The sequence below is a fragment of the Amblyomma maculatum genome, chromosome 11, assembly GCF_055883805.1.
Source record: "Amblyomma maculatum isolate TAMU_Amacu chromosome 11, ASM5588380v1, whole genome shotgun sequence".
In the NCBI taxonomy this organism is placed as follows: Eukaryota; Metazoa; Arthropoda; class Arachnida; order Ixodida; family Ixodidae; genus Amblyomma; species Amblyomma maculatum.
Genome location: NC_139354.1, coordinates 52499387 through 52514280, shown reverse-complemented (window position 1 = coordinate 52514280; position 14894 = coordinate 52499387). Strand labels below are relative to the sequence as shown.

At 46.4% G+C, this 14894-nt stretch overlaps 1 long non-coding RNA gene across 1 annotated transcript; it reads right to left on the bottom strand.

Annotated features, from left to right (window-relative positions):
- Positions 1–4120: 4120 nt before the first annotated feature.
- LOC146173802 (uncharacterized) lies at positions 4121–14168 on the bottom strand. The gene is made up of 2 exons (XR_014701749.1): positions 13369–14168; positions 4121–4280 (listed from the first exon to the last, which is right to left on the bottom strand). It is a non-coding gene; the product is annotated as an uncharacterized LOC146173802 (long non-coding RNA).
- Between the last annotated feature and the right edge of the window lie 726 nt (positions 14169–14894).

Genomic DNA, 14894 nt, shown 5'->3' with positions numbered 1-14894 from the left:
CACGTTGCGGATGCTACTGATATCCCGCCTTTATCTGCCGCTATTGTGCCTATAAACTGTGCTTCTCTTCATTACTGTACAGTGCTCTTCACCCCATCTTCCCTTTTCGTCTCACGACGCTGTCTTCCCCTGCCCTTCGCCGTATGAGTGTAAGAAGCGGCCGCACTGAACTAGCCATTACTAATGATTCGTTCTACCCACTCACGTTGCTATGTGGCGTGTGCATTGGGCATGCCGACCCTGTTCGATCAGAAAATTTTGTTACCGTCCCGCCGCTTCTCTCCGCCTGTGCCGACACAATCTCCAACAGCATAAGTGCCCTTAGCCCACCTCGTTCCTCGTCTCCTCCATCGCCTCTTGCTGCCTTTGACAAAGCCATCGACAGTGCTCTCGCTCCAGATAAACGCGCCAAGCTCTTCGACTTGCTGAGCCGATTCCGAACTTCCTTCGACATCGAGCAGCCATCCTTGGGTCGGACATCGACTGTTGCCCACCACATCTATACTGGTACGCACGCCCCGTTACGCCAACGTCATTATCGTGTATCAGCCTCAGAGCGCCGCATTATTGATGAACAAGTAGATGAGATGCTCCGTAGAGGTGTTATTAAGCCTTCCAGTAGCCCTTGGGCGTCCCCGGTCGTTTCAGGCAAGAAGAAAGACGGGTCTATTCGATTCAGTGTGGACTACCGCCGACTTAATGCGATCACACGAAAGGACGTCTATCCGCTGCACGTATAGACGACGCGCTGGACACTTTGCATGGAGCGGAATTTTCCTCTTCAATCGATTTACGATCTGGCTACTGGCAAGTTCCAATGGCTGAAGACGATCGCCCCAGGACAGCTTTTGCCACTCCCGACGGGCTCTATGAGTTTAACGTCATGCCGTTTGGCCTGTGTAACGCGCCCGCCACCTTTGAATGCATGATGGACAATATTCTCTGCGGTTTGAAGTGGCACACATGTCTCTGCTACTTGGATGACATCGTCGTATTTTCACCCGACTTCGGGACCAACCTAACTCGCCTTGAAACTGTCTCGCAATGTCTTGGCGACGCTGGTCTGCAGCTCAATCTGAAAAAGTGCCATTTCGCCGCTCGCCAACTTGCTATTTTAGGGCATTCAGTGTCTAAGGATGGCATCCTTCCTGATCCATCTAAACTCCGCGCTGTCTCTGAGTTCCCGAAGCCAACATCTATCAAGCAACTGCGCAGCTTCATAGGCTTATGCTCCTATTTTAGGCGTTTCGTTCGGAACTTTGCGACCATCATTGCTCCTCTGACTTCTCAGCGCCCACAAAGATCTTTCTGCCTGGTCGCCGGCTTGGGATACTGCTTTTAGGAAATTGCGCACGATACTTACCTCACCCCCCGTATTGCGCGATTTTGATCCGGCTTCTCCTACCGAAGTGCACACCGATGCCAGCGACGCCGGCCTCGGCGCTCTTCTTGCCCAACGAAAACCCGGTGTTGATGAATACGTTGTGGCGTACGCAAGTCGAACGCTGACCAAGGCCGAGACCAACTACTCGGTGACAGAAAAGGAATGCTTGGCTATTGTTTGGGCGCTTCAGAAATTTCGGCCATACTTGTATGGGCGCGCATTTGATGTTGTTACGGACCACCACGCTTTATGTGGGTTGTCTTCACTAAAAGACCCCACCGGCCGTCTCGCCCGCTGGTCGCTTAGACTACAAGAGTATGATAGCCGAGTCATCTATCGTACAGGGCGTAAGCATTCCGACGCAAACGCTTTATCTCGCTCGCCTGTGTCGCCTGACGCTCCGTTGTCCCCTGCCTCCAGCTCCGCCTTGTCTTCCTTGTACATCGACGACATGCCATCAGAACAGCGCAAGGATCCGTGGCTTACATCACTAATCGATCTTCTAACGAACTCGTCACTTTCACCGGCTCCTCGCGCCCTTCGTCGTCAAGCGCAGCATTTCGCCCTTCATGACCGACCGTCTTCTCTATTGACGCAACTATATGCCAGATGGCCGTAAGTGGCTGCTCGTCGTACCCCGCATCTCCACCAAGTGTTAAGCTTGGATCCAGGCACTGGTAGCGGGCACTGGTAGCGGGCACTGGTAGCGGGCACTGGTAGTGAGCAGGACCGGAGCGGGGGTGGCCTAGCTTGCTGTCAGCTGATCCGCAAAATCACTTCCTCTTCCTCTTTCTCGGCGATATGCCCACCTAATCTGAACTTCTTCTTTACAGTACTGACACATGAATTACCGGAGAATGATTTCATTAAGTTCTTAGATCTAAAGTTACATTTTTGGATAGTTACCTGATGGATGTTTCAGCCCAGAGGCAGCAAACCCTTGCTCCCTTTCCATTCTGCGCACTCTAAGTTATAAAAAGAGGAATTCCCTACTGAAAATATTGTACGAGGCTCTGCGTGGTTATCTGTGCGTGGTTATCGACCCGCACAACGCGAGAATGTGCGAACGAGAATGTGAGAACGAGGATGTACGAACGAAGACGTACGAACGAGGACGTACGAACGAGGATGTGCGATGAGAGGACGCGCAATGTGTGCACGGTGGGAAAACCTGCAACGTGCTCACGGCGTGAAGGCGTGCACACTGTGAGGACTTTTGTACCCGTGTGTGTGCGGCAAAATTTGTGCATAGCTATCAACATTCAGAGTGCATGGATGTGGGCAGTCAAGGCCCCAATATAGTCCGACGTAACACGCGCGCGCACGTCGGCCTCCGCGACGTTACGTCGGCGAAAAACCGAGGTCTATAGTCCAACGGCACGGCGTGATGGACGTAGCGAGCGCGAGCCGACGCGGCCCAACGTCGCCGACGCGCAAATAGAATCTCGCCTATTTCTCGCCGACCGCGCCGGCCACACATTCCAGCATTCCTCACGCGCAGTGAAGATGGCGGCTTGCATGTAGACAGAGACCGTGCTATAACCACGCGCGCATTTCAGACACTGTTGGGGAAAAGCTGCTAGAAGGAATTCGATGGCGGCCCTGCATCTATGATACCAAGCGGATTGACTATACAGAGACGTTCAGAGGAAAGAAAAATGCCTGCGATGCAAACTGTCAGTAGTGCGGCTGGGCACAGCTGTGAGTTCTTCGCTGTGGTGCGTGGGCCATGCTCGTTTTAATGCATTGCTCTAGGTGGTGTAACGATGGTGTTGTTTCACTTATCTGCAGTACATTCATAGGAAGAATACCAAAAACTGCGGAAGCGGCTTCGCATAGAGTTGTGACCGGTACACGCCGGAATCGAAGGCCGTACTCGATTTGGCCTCACGGAACGTCAGTGGTTCAACAATCAGGGAATTCACGAAATTTATGGAATTCTACAGGAACTGCGGCCAGCCGAGAAAGTGATCCTCATTACTGTGTAATCTCTAACTCCTCTGTAATCGTACATATACTTAAATTTTGATTAGTTTTCAGTAAAACACACACGTATACAATCATCGTTCCGTCTGTAGCCGTCGGCGGCGCGGGCTCAGGCCGTTGCTGGGCTGGACGTCTCCACGGCTGGCTGTAAATGCCTTGTGCCATTTGAACATTCGCAGTAAACACATCGCGTCATTGCCTTGCTCACAACAGTAATTAGTGCCTTGATAGGCTGCAGCCAGGTCCCTGTAGGTGCCCTGTCGTCTGCTCGAAAATGAACCCCGAAAACGTACCAGCCCTCGAGGGCGTCTTGTGCGCATGCGCGCCGCGGAATTGGGTACGCCAGCAGCGCCAGACTGTAGAAGCGGCAGTTTTTTGACGCGCCCGTCGTAGCCGACGTGCTGTGGCTAACGTCGTAGACTTAGCCAGTCGCGTCGAAAACGTCGGACTATATTGGGGCCTTTAGTGCAAGGAATGAGTGCACTCTGAAGGTACAAGACATTAGTCTGATCTCAGACGATGAGACATTCAGCATGGGAATGCTACCATGCTACGGTGATACTCTGCATGGTTGCAAGGCTCCTACATCACACCTCATGTTTGTGTTGTGCATAATACTAATATGCCAGCTTTAGGCCTTGTGCAAGGCCTCAATCAGTTTCTGCTACAGTTATGACACAAAATGTTTTGCAGAAATGATGCTTTCCATGAGATGAGTCTCAAGTGCAAAGAATGCAAGCTTCCAAAAGATACATGTGGTCACCTGGATTGGCTTTATTGGCTGATACACTGTGGTCACAAAACATCTGCTTTCGGTCCACCAGGTTCGAGCTTGGATGCAGGTTTCCTTCTTCAGCTGCTCTTGGCCTGTTGGATTCGAACTTGGATACAGGTTTTCGCTGTGCAACATCTGCAAAATGCAAAAAAAAGCAGGACTATATTCCAAAATCCGAAAATTCAGCTGTCTTTACAAAACATTCTGAGAAAGGGGTAATTAGGTGCTCTATTTTTAATTGATAAGAATTCAAAAAGTTTCGATTCTGAACTACAGAAATATGACGAACTGACACAAGAATACAGGCGTTCGGCATCAGTCCATCACAAAATCTAATACCTTAGTCGAACAGATATTTCAAGGGTCTTTGAACCATATCCTATCAATCAAAGACATCTGAGCACTGCTTCATGGAAAGCTACAATAACCAGAGTGAACAGAGTAGTCCTAAACTGGAGATTTAAATGGATTTTGAGAAATAGAAGTGTGCATTCTAGGATATGGCTTAGCACACAGAGCTAGGAATAAAACCAAACCTGAAATGAAAGATTATGCAATTCTACATATATGGTAATAGAAGAAAAACAAAATTGCACACAGAACAGTATGGAAAGTATATCATCATTGCAACTTGTACAAAAACAGTTGATAACACATCTTCAAAAGTGCACGAGTATTACTTGAGCCCAGCAGCGAATTATCAATGGCAATAGCGGGGTACAAGAGCTTAGTGGGATGATGGAATCTTTCAATGGTGATCGAGAATGCCATGTAGAAGTGGCACAACTCTCCCCAAGTTTACTAAAAGCTTGGTTAGGATTCATGACGGCCCCTCAGCCTTCCTTCCAATAAGGTCGAGAAGTACCCTCACCACCCGAGGCAGTGGAAACAGTGCATAGGGATCAGGTTAACTGATATTCACGAACATGCCTTGACTAACACCTTTACTCCAAGCGGTCCTCGAGGCCCCCCCCCCCTTTTATTTTTTTGAAATGAAGCTCCACTTGAATTGCTCCTCGAGTGCATGAGAAAACAGAGCATCTATAAGTGGCAATGACACTCTACGGGGACACCTAGACTTCCACTTGCAAACATGAGGCATCACAGCTTTCACACACTGTGCAGGCTTCGTTCTACTGCATACCAAGCCTTTCATGAAAGTGGATACAATAAAAATTCAGACCTACTCTCTGAAGCATTGGCTCCGAGAACCTCAATCTGACTCGAAAATACTGAAATATCGTTTCAAGTACGACCAAGAAAAGCCTCTCAAGTTTCTGCGGCTGACGTTGAGCATGGATAACTATCGTCAGTTGCAGATTTCAATGCTGTAGTTGATCATCGCATTACGCTACTGTGGTGTAAACACATTTCAAGTCACCACCAGATACCTTAGCAACATTTCAGAGCACACCGAGTGCCAAGTTGCAGAAAGCATTTGATGGCTAACAGCAAATGAAACATGTGCAGTGGTTTCTGTGAACCACTGTGGACAGTGGTGCAATCGTGGGGAATGTCATATTGTAAATAGGAAGACAGCGAGGTACCGGAGGTGCAGTTGTGCCATGGAACACCTGTGCTGCACACATCAATGGCTTTCTGATTGCCTCAAATATACTTGTATGTCTAGATGCAGTGCTGAAGGGGGGGGGGGGGGGTCAATTCTGTCTTTTTAGCTGTGAGAGATATTTGCAGTTGGTGGAAAGCATGGCTTTTCAAGTGCACTTAAAATTAAAGCTCCTAGCTTGCTTGGAAACAGAAGCGGCATTTGATTCTGGAAAGACAAATTTGTTGGCTTGGGTGCATGCGCTATAACATGCTTCTTTGAACCTCACATGTGCTCAACGCTCGCCGCTGAGCACTCAGAGGGCAAATATGCAACTAGGTCACTAGAGTTCACAGCAGTTCGAGCAGTTCTCAATGCCTAAATCCTGTTCTACATGAGCCATATGTCACTGGCAGTGAATGTTGGTAGATGTGAATTGTTTTCAGCCATTTTTCACAGCTGCCTTATTCAGCAGTCTGTAAAACATATTTTACTAGGCTGTGACTTTTTTTTAACGTCCAAAAGCGACTCAGGCTATGAGAAATGCTGTAGTGGAGGACTGCAGAAATTTCAACCACCTGGAGTTCTTTAACGTGCACTGATGTCGCACCGCACATGGATGCCTTGCTTTTAGTCTCCATCGAAAAGCGGGCGCCACAGCCTACTAGCCTGTGACTCTTGAGGCAGCTTGTGGATGCTGTTCACAAGGACTTGGCATTAGAAAATGAGCATGTTACACGTAGTGGCATGCACTTTCCGGGCCAAATTTTGGCCTTATGGCTCATTCGGTTGGGGGGACGAGAGCAGAGGTGCCGAGCAGTACAGAGAAGTACAGGAGCACGCCGAGCGAGGGTGTAATTTTCCTCCTACGGGAACGCTCTCTGCGAGTCGAGAGCAGTACGCCACGACCATTGTGACCACACTTCCCTCCCCAGCATTCTCCGTCTACCCGCAGTAGCAGCAGTTGCAACCCGAGGAAAAGCAAACACTCCATGTAGAACTGCTTTGCATGCCTTTGTTCTCACAGCGCGGCGATCTGCCTCCTTTGGCCCTTTCGATGCCAGCAGTGACTCTCAAACCTGAGCAATGCTTTGCAGCCACCATTTAGAGCGTCACCGACTCGAGAAAAGAAAAAAGATGGTGCGGATACACCGCTTTATGTCATGTGACTTCCTCTACACTCGCTTTAGATGAGGGAGCAGCCGGGAGTGCATTCAGGTGCTCTCAGCAAAAGAAAAGACCTCCTGCTCTACCACTGGAGGGCACCCACTTGTCTGAGAGCACTTTCGAAGTGCTCTCGAGGGCGCCTGCTCTCCCGCTCGAATTCGCCATTAGTCTTGCCCCGTATGCCACTTGTGCTGTCTGGAGTGGAGAAATATTTCTGAAGGGTAAGTCGGAGGAAATGCTGAAAAGCATTCAAGAATCTGAACTGAACCTTAAGTAGAGAAAAGACTGTTTTCTGCACTTTATGGAGCTGAGGTAGCGTCGAGTGGAGACATGTTTTTGAATTCGGCCACAAGGGTAAAATTTGAATTAACTATTCTACACGCAAAACACTCATGTCCTAATGTCAAGTCCTCTGAACATTCAGAAGCAAACTCGATATTCACAGGCTAATAGAACGTTTCTCAGGCTGCATGAAATGGCAGCTGTGAAAAACAGCTGAAAACGCTTAATGTTAGGCAAAATGTCGCTGCTGCTGTGATATTGTTCATGTAGAACATGACATATGCATTGAGAAATGCTGTGAAATGTAGTGACCAAATTTGTTTATTAAAATTTGATTTGAAGTTGCTGCTACACTTGATCTTTGAGCTTGCAGGGCTCAGGGGAGAGGGAAGAAAATATGCGTGCTTCTTCGCTACATATACACCCAAACCAACAAATTCAACTCGCTGATTTCAGTTTCCAAACAAAGCTTGGAGCCACAATGGTCACTGCACTTGAAAAGCCATGCCTCCTGCCTACCGTGAATATCTCTCCACAGAACAAGTGAACCAACCGCTTTGACAGCACCGTGTGTCCGAAGAGTACATAGTACCCTGATGTGACAAGCAAGCCATTGATGCCTGTAGCACAGATGTTGACATTGTTCACAAGGCTCAATCGCGCTACTAGTGGCCCCAGCTGCCTTTACACATACTTCATCATCATCATCATCATCAGCCTGATTATATCCACTGCAGGGCGAAGGCCTCTCCCATATTTCTCCACTTAACCCGGTTCTGTGCTAGCTGCATCCACTTGACCCCTGCGAACTTCTTAATCTCATCCGCCCACCTAACTTTCTGCCGCCCCCTGCTACGCTTTCCTTCCCTTGGAATCCAGTTTGTTACCCTCAGCGACCATCGGTTATCCTCTCTTCGCACTACATGTCCTGCCCATGTCCATTTCTTCTTCTTAATTTCTACTAGAATGTCGGTAACTTGAGTTATTTCTCTGACCCACTCTGCACGATTTCTATCTCTTAATGTTACCCCTACCATTTTTCGTTCTATAGCCCTCTGGGTTGTCCTCAACTTAAGTAGAACTCTCTTGGTTAGCCTCCACGTTTCAGCCCCATAGGTGAGTACAGGCAAGATGCAACTGTTGTATACTTTCCTCTTGAGCGATACCGGTAAGCTGCTAGTCATAATCTGCGAGTGCTTGCCAAATGCGCTCCATCCCAATCTTATTCTTCTTGTTATTTCCTTTTCGTGGTCCGGATCTGTGGTTACTACCTGTCCTAAGTAGACATATTCGCCTACTACTTCCAGTATTTCGCTACCTAATGTAAACTGCTGTTCCTTCCCGAGGCTGTTGAACATTACCTTAGTCTTCTGCATACTGATTTTCAACACGTACTTGCTAAGACCAAAAATGGGAAGACTGCAAAAATGGGGGGGGGGGGAGGCAGCATTTGTGTACAAAAGGGGGAGGCGGCTGCTACTTTCAGGCAGTGTCTGATGCGTCCTAATCTAAACATCCTAAGCATAAAAACATGCAACAGCAAGCATGCAATGCATGTCTAAAGGTGTGCGTCCGTCGAGATATCTGCAGGCCGCCACCAAATGTTCTCACTACGTCTCTATAGCCAACGCAAAACTGATCTGCATGCCCACCACCAGTTTTCTCTCGGCACCATCGGAGAGCGCTGTTTAAATTTTTTAATGCAAAACCATAACTAGCCCATTTACACGTAATTTCATCCGTGACCGTCGTTGGCGGCGTTGGTTCCGAAAAAAAGAGCAATCACGCCATTGCTGAGCATAGAGCAGCTTAGTAACATAAGGCATGCGGCTGAGCTCAATAAGAAGGATCAGATAACATGACATTTGGGCAAAGCCTTTAACCTCAAGTACACTGAGTGGCTGCCCTTAGCTGAGATCGAAAGCAAAGCCAGCACAGCATCTATATCTACTGTGGCTGCATTAGCTGTGCATCACTGCCTACAAGAAACGCAGTACACCAACTGTTTTCGCAGCCAGCGACAGCTACTCTTGCTCGGCTAAAGTCTGTTTTGATTGATTTCCTGCTTAGCCAATGATGCCCATGGTGCTAGTGTGGCCTCTGATGGAGATGCTCGAAATTATAATGCGGCTGCTGATTCCTCGGTGCTGGTTCCGCAAAAGCCATTCTTTGAAGGCAAAAGCCCCTTATCGGAAGATTTAGGGAGTGATCGTGCAATCAGAAAGTTTGGTCAAACATCTGAAGTCTTCTAAAAAATCGGAAGGGTTGGCTGCAGGTATGTACGCAACATGCCTTCACCACAAGTGTGTCCTTGTCTGTGAAAGCCATCAAGCATAGCAAACTTACTATTAGTCCTCAAATTTGTACCGTAGCTCAGCACTAAGTAGGTTCTGAAACACTGCTCATATACAGCTACAACTTAAAATGTGCCGCACCGCAGAAGTATATGATGATCAACTACAGCACTGGAGTTAGTGATAGACCATGATTATGCCTACTTGGTGTCAGAAGCTGGGATGTAAGGAGGAATGCCAAAGCCATACCCAGAAAAAATAATGTGCTAGAAGTTCTAAGTTAACCAGGGTTGACCTGGACTGTCACTCAGCCAATGCTTCAGAGAACAGATCTGTGCATACTCACTGTATCCACTTTAGTAAAAAGCTTGTAAACCCGCAGAACAAAGCCCACAGAGAGAGCAGATGATAAGATGTCAAGCGTTTACAAGTTGAGTGCCAGTCTATGAGCCCTCAAGGTCACATAACTGCCAATAAATGAAAAGCAGGCATTCAGAGCCACGTGGAGTTGAAGTCAATGTATTCTTATGAAGTCAAGATTTCCTGTCACTATACTCAATCTCACAAGCTGTCTGCTGCACCGGCCCATTCGAGATCACATAGATTATAGTAGGTAATTGTGCTCTTAAGTGCCTCTCACCCCTTATATTGGCCAGGGAGAAAGTAGGAGCACAATGACCTACTTGGACCCTTTGCAAAACTCAATGCGTCACCTATATTATATAGCAAAATCCTTGTGGGAGAATATTTTTGCACATCTTGGGTGCACAGTCACTGACACATGGGTGATGTAGCCTATATGTCACATACACATATCTCCTAGATTTTTTTTTTTACAGAGGCATGCTGCTCAGTCAAAAGACGCGATGCGCGAGAGTGTAGTGCGCACCGATTCTGTGCGTTTGCAATTTTTTGTTTTCGTTCTGTTTCTTCCGATAGTTTGGTGGAACGGCTGGTATGCAATGCGATGCGGGATTCTGGAGTCGTGAGTCTGTTTTTTCGCAGCATGTCGCCGGGATGGTGCGTTTGCTTTCTGCAGTCTAAAAAAAATGTGCTAGAGTACTTGCCGTGTGCGGGGCTGCATATATATTGAGTACCAGAGTGAGAGTTAATTGCACACACGCATGCCCATACGTGCCCATACACATGCAGTTTTGTAGTGGCGCAAAAAAAGTAATTCTGTCAAGACAGAGCATCTTCTAAAGGGCACGTAAACTTTGACGTTTGGATTAAGCAATGGAATTATACAAGATGTTTCACATACGGTTTGCTTTATGGGGTTTAACACCCCAAAGCGACTCAGGCTTGTATCACATGGGGGGCTTAACTCAAGGTACAAAACCAGCCCATGTGCAGACACAGAAGCAGTCAAACCTTCGGTGCTACAAAAAAAAGCAAGCATGCACACTGCTCTGTGCTTTGCCGAGGCAGCTCCAAGCCATCACTCACTTGAAACCGTGCTGCCTGCGTTGGCCAGCCTGCCCTCCCCCCCCCTCGATCCATTCATTTTTTCCGCACTGCAAAATAAAAAAAAAGAAAGCATGCATACTGCTGTGCGTTTAGCTCGCAGGACAGCTAGACTCCCCTCCCATTACCTCCACTCCCCCTTCCCACCCGCCACTCATTTTAAAGGACGGCCAACATCCCAGCACCCTTGCGTCCTTCCCGCACAGACCAGGCAACCCTTTTCTCACTCTCTCCCAATAGAATGAAAAAAAAAGCCCATGCAGGACATGCAGGAGTGACATAGCCACGTCACTTTTGTTTCAACGAGGTTCGGGTTGCTTTGACCTGAGCAGCAGTATAGGGAGCGCTCAAGATTTGATTGCTTCTGTGCGCAGCACGTAAGAGCACAGGGCTCGATCGGCCACCCTTGTACCTTAAGTTAAACCCGTTGTGTGAAACGATAGTGCCGGAAAATTGTTGGTTCATAAGCTAAGCCACATCTTTTATGAATTTACAGCTTAACTTCAAACACCAACGTTTATGTGCCCTTAGAAGATGCTCTCAGTCTTGACAGTTATTTCTTTTCTGCCACTGCAAAACAGCATGTGTGTGGCGTGCGTGTGTGCAAGTAACTCATGCACTAGCCTTGCATGTTTTCATTACAATGAGGAAAACAAATGCACAATCCCTGCAGCAAGCTGTGAAGAAGCAGACTCTTGACTCCGTGTCCTTGCATTGCTCGAATACCACCAACGCCACTAAACCACCGGAAGAAAAAGAATGAAAGCTAAGCAAAAGATAGCAAATGCACAGAACCGGCGCTCACTCTAAATTCCCTTGCATCATGCTTTTTGACTGAGCAGCGCTTCTCTCTCAAGGAAAAAAAGAATACAAACTCCACAAGATATGTGTACGTAACACATAGGCTATGTCACTGATGTATCACGTGATTGTGCACTGAAGACATGCAAAAATATCCTCCCAATTCCCTTTGGGGCAGAAGTTGGGTGCAATGCTGAATATTTCTGTATCAAACCTCATGTTATGCACGAATCTGACGAGAAGCATGCCTTCACTATTGAAAACCAGAAGGGCGGAAATGGGGGGGGTTATGAATTTTGTTACTGACTGGAGCAGGTAATGGATGTGGTCATTGTCACAAGAAATGGCTCCTGGCAACCATCTATTTCTGCCCCCAAAACAGGTTTGGCTGCCACAGTGAAGGGGTTTGCGCTGAGCAGAGAAGCATTGCAGAAATATTCTGCCAGAAAAACCCCATACTTCATTCATGGTCTATGATTACATATGGCATAGTATTATCAATAACACTCTCCTGTTTTCTCTTTTCACTTTACATACAAATTATATTCGCACTCAGTTTAGCTACCAAAAAAGTGCAAGGGGGCCTTTTAGAGAGGAAATTTGTCAGAGCTGATTTATAAGAAAGCAGCCATCAACGGGTCTAGTTGAAGACAGGAAGACCAGAAAAATAACCCTCCAGAAAGGTCTTCAAGGAGTTCCAATTTGAGAAAAGTTTATTCACAGCAGTTTTGCATAAATGTGTGAAATTTAGGAAAACAAAGACAAACATGCTGAAAAAAAATTAAATAGGGACAAGAGAGGTGGCAACTGCGAAAAAGAGAGCCACCTGTAACCATGGTCTGGACGCATGCCAGGCTGTCACTTTGGGTTTATATTATATAGGCTCATGCTCTCTTCGATTGTTCCCTCTGAAGTGCACTTTTAGTTTTCATGTAGGCTTGCTTTTAGAGAAAAACCATGCAATTTTTTTGAGAATTTTAAGCAGCAAATAATTTCAGGAGTTCCAAAGCTCCTTGAAATAATCCCTGAAAACCAAGGGTACTCAATGATATCAAAGGCCTGTGTAAACCACACTCCATGATCATCATATTGAAGGGAATGGCTTACCAGCCCAGCCTCTGGGGCCTGTGCCCAATAAAGTATGGATGCATCATGTAGAACTTATGAAATCAGCTGGTAATGACATCTGTTTCAAAACTTCTGGCTTTTCCTATCTTAAAGTAAGCTCGCATACTTTAGTAAGTAAGCTCAGTAAGTAGCACTTTAGTGGATAGAATGCAGTAATTTATAATAAAAGACAGCTTCAGCTTGTCCTCAATGTCCTTTTATTACTCTCAAGCTGAACATGAGCTATGAGAGACATCATGAAGGAGGGCTCTGGGTTAATTTCCAGAGCCCTCTTCCACAAAAGTTCTTCAAGCTATGCAGTGGCACCAAATGTGGGCAGGCAAATTTGCATTTTGCCTATATCAACAGGCCACAGGCACCATTCCACTACGCATTCTCAAACTCAACAGCCAAATGTCATAGCCAATAAGCAACGGCAGCAAGCAAAGAAAACACTGAAGAAACCTAAATGTCAAAATAAACATGAGGGGTCACAAATGCAGTAGTGGGTTAGGCAAATAAAGAACTACACATACTGAAAGATGTCTTCAGTACTTACATCAATGTCCTGCTTCTTGCCCACCACAGCACAGCACAATTCCGGCAAAGGGTATAGAGCTTGAAGGAGCCATTGCTTACGAAGCCACATGGAACTTGCTGCAAGGTAAAAAGTACCATAACCCAAGAAATTAGTGAAAACGTAATATGGTGCAACACGTACATGCAGAGGCTTTGTGAGCAAGAAATAAAGGCACAGAGTAGGAACACCACAATACTGTTTTTTTTTTCTTGAAATGATGCACGACATGCTGGTGCAGGTCACTGCATGAAATTTGCCTCTGCCTGCTAAATAATCTTAAATTATTATTTTTTAATTCAAAATTTCACTTTGGGATTCAATTAGTTGAAGGGCGATTGCCTACAATGCTAGAGAAGAAACAATGTTGACATCACCCGAGACATACCAACAGTGAAATAAAATAACTCCTTTCACTCCATCTCGTCGCCAGCCTGGCAAAAGAGCAAGTCAGGCATCACAGTGCCCCTAGTTACAAATAAAAAAGCATTTACTTGACTTTAACTGCAAGTGCATTTTAACAGCCTATCCATAATCCACCAGTTCCCACTAGGTTCGAGATCAGACAAGCCCTCCCTTTCTTTATGCTTTACATCGAGCGAGCACCTTAATTGGTACTGCAGGGCCTAATACATGCCTGCAACTACAATACTACTTTTCTAAGAGATGTGGAACTTCATTAAAATTCATTTTATGACCGAAGTAGCAAAGATTGTATTTTATCTTGAAAGAAGCAGCAAGAAAAAACAAGGGTATGAAAGGAGACAATACGGGCACTAGCTTACAACTTATGTTTATTGAAGCACACATGAAATATATAAAGAAGACGAGCAACAACGCAAACCACTCAATCACTGATAAGCAAAAAGCAAGACATGAATCACTAAAATTTAAGAACAGTTCCCTATCTAGATAACCCAACTCACTGCATGGTAACATGATGGATGGCTCACTAACACATTTATTACCTAGTTGTAAAATATGTCTAGCTTCAATGATTTCTCAGCTGATTTGCAATGGATGACAGCCAGAATGTGCACAGCAGAAAGAAACTGAAAGCAATCAGTGCATTCTTACAATGCACAGCCAAGTTGACCTCTACCTATATCTACTCAAATGGAACCGTTCGGAAGTTTTAGTGATTCATGTTTTGCTGTCTGCTTATTGGTGATTGAGCGGTTTGCAGTGTTGCTTGGCATTATATATTTCTTATTTGCATCAATAAACATTAGTTGCGAGTTAGCATCTGCTTGCTTCTTTCCACGTCCTCGTTTTTTTGTGCTGCTACTTTCAAGATCCCCTTCATGGATCACTGCCTTGTCGTGGCGGAGGGGCTTGCGAAACTCGATGAAGTCGTGAGCTCTGCTGTGTAGGGCCACCCAAGATAGACAGGTCACGGCAGAGAGTTCTGACAAAATGTGATTCACTGGAGAAGGTAATGGCAACCCACTCCAGTATTTCCTGCCAAGAAAACCCTATGGCCAGTCACAATACCATTAATGATATGG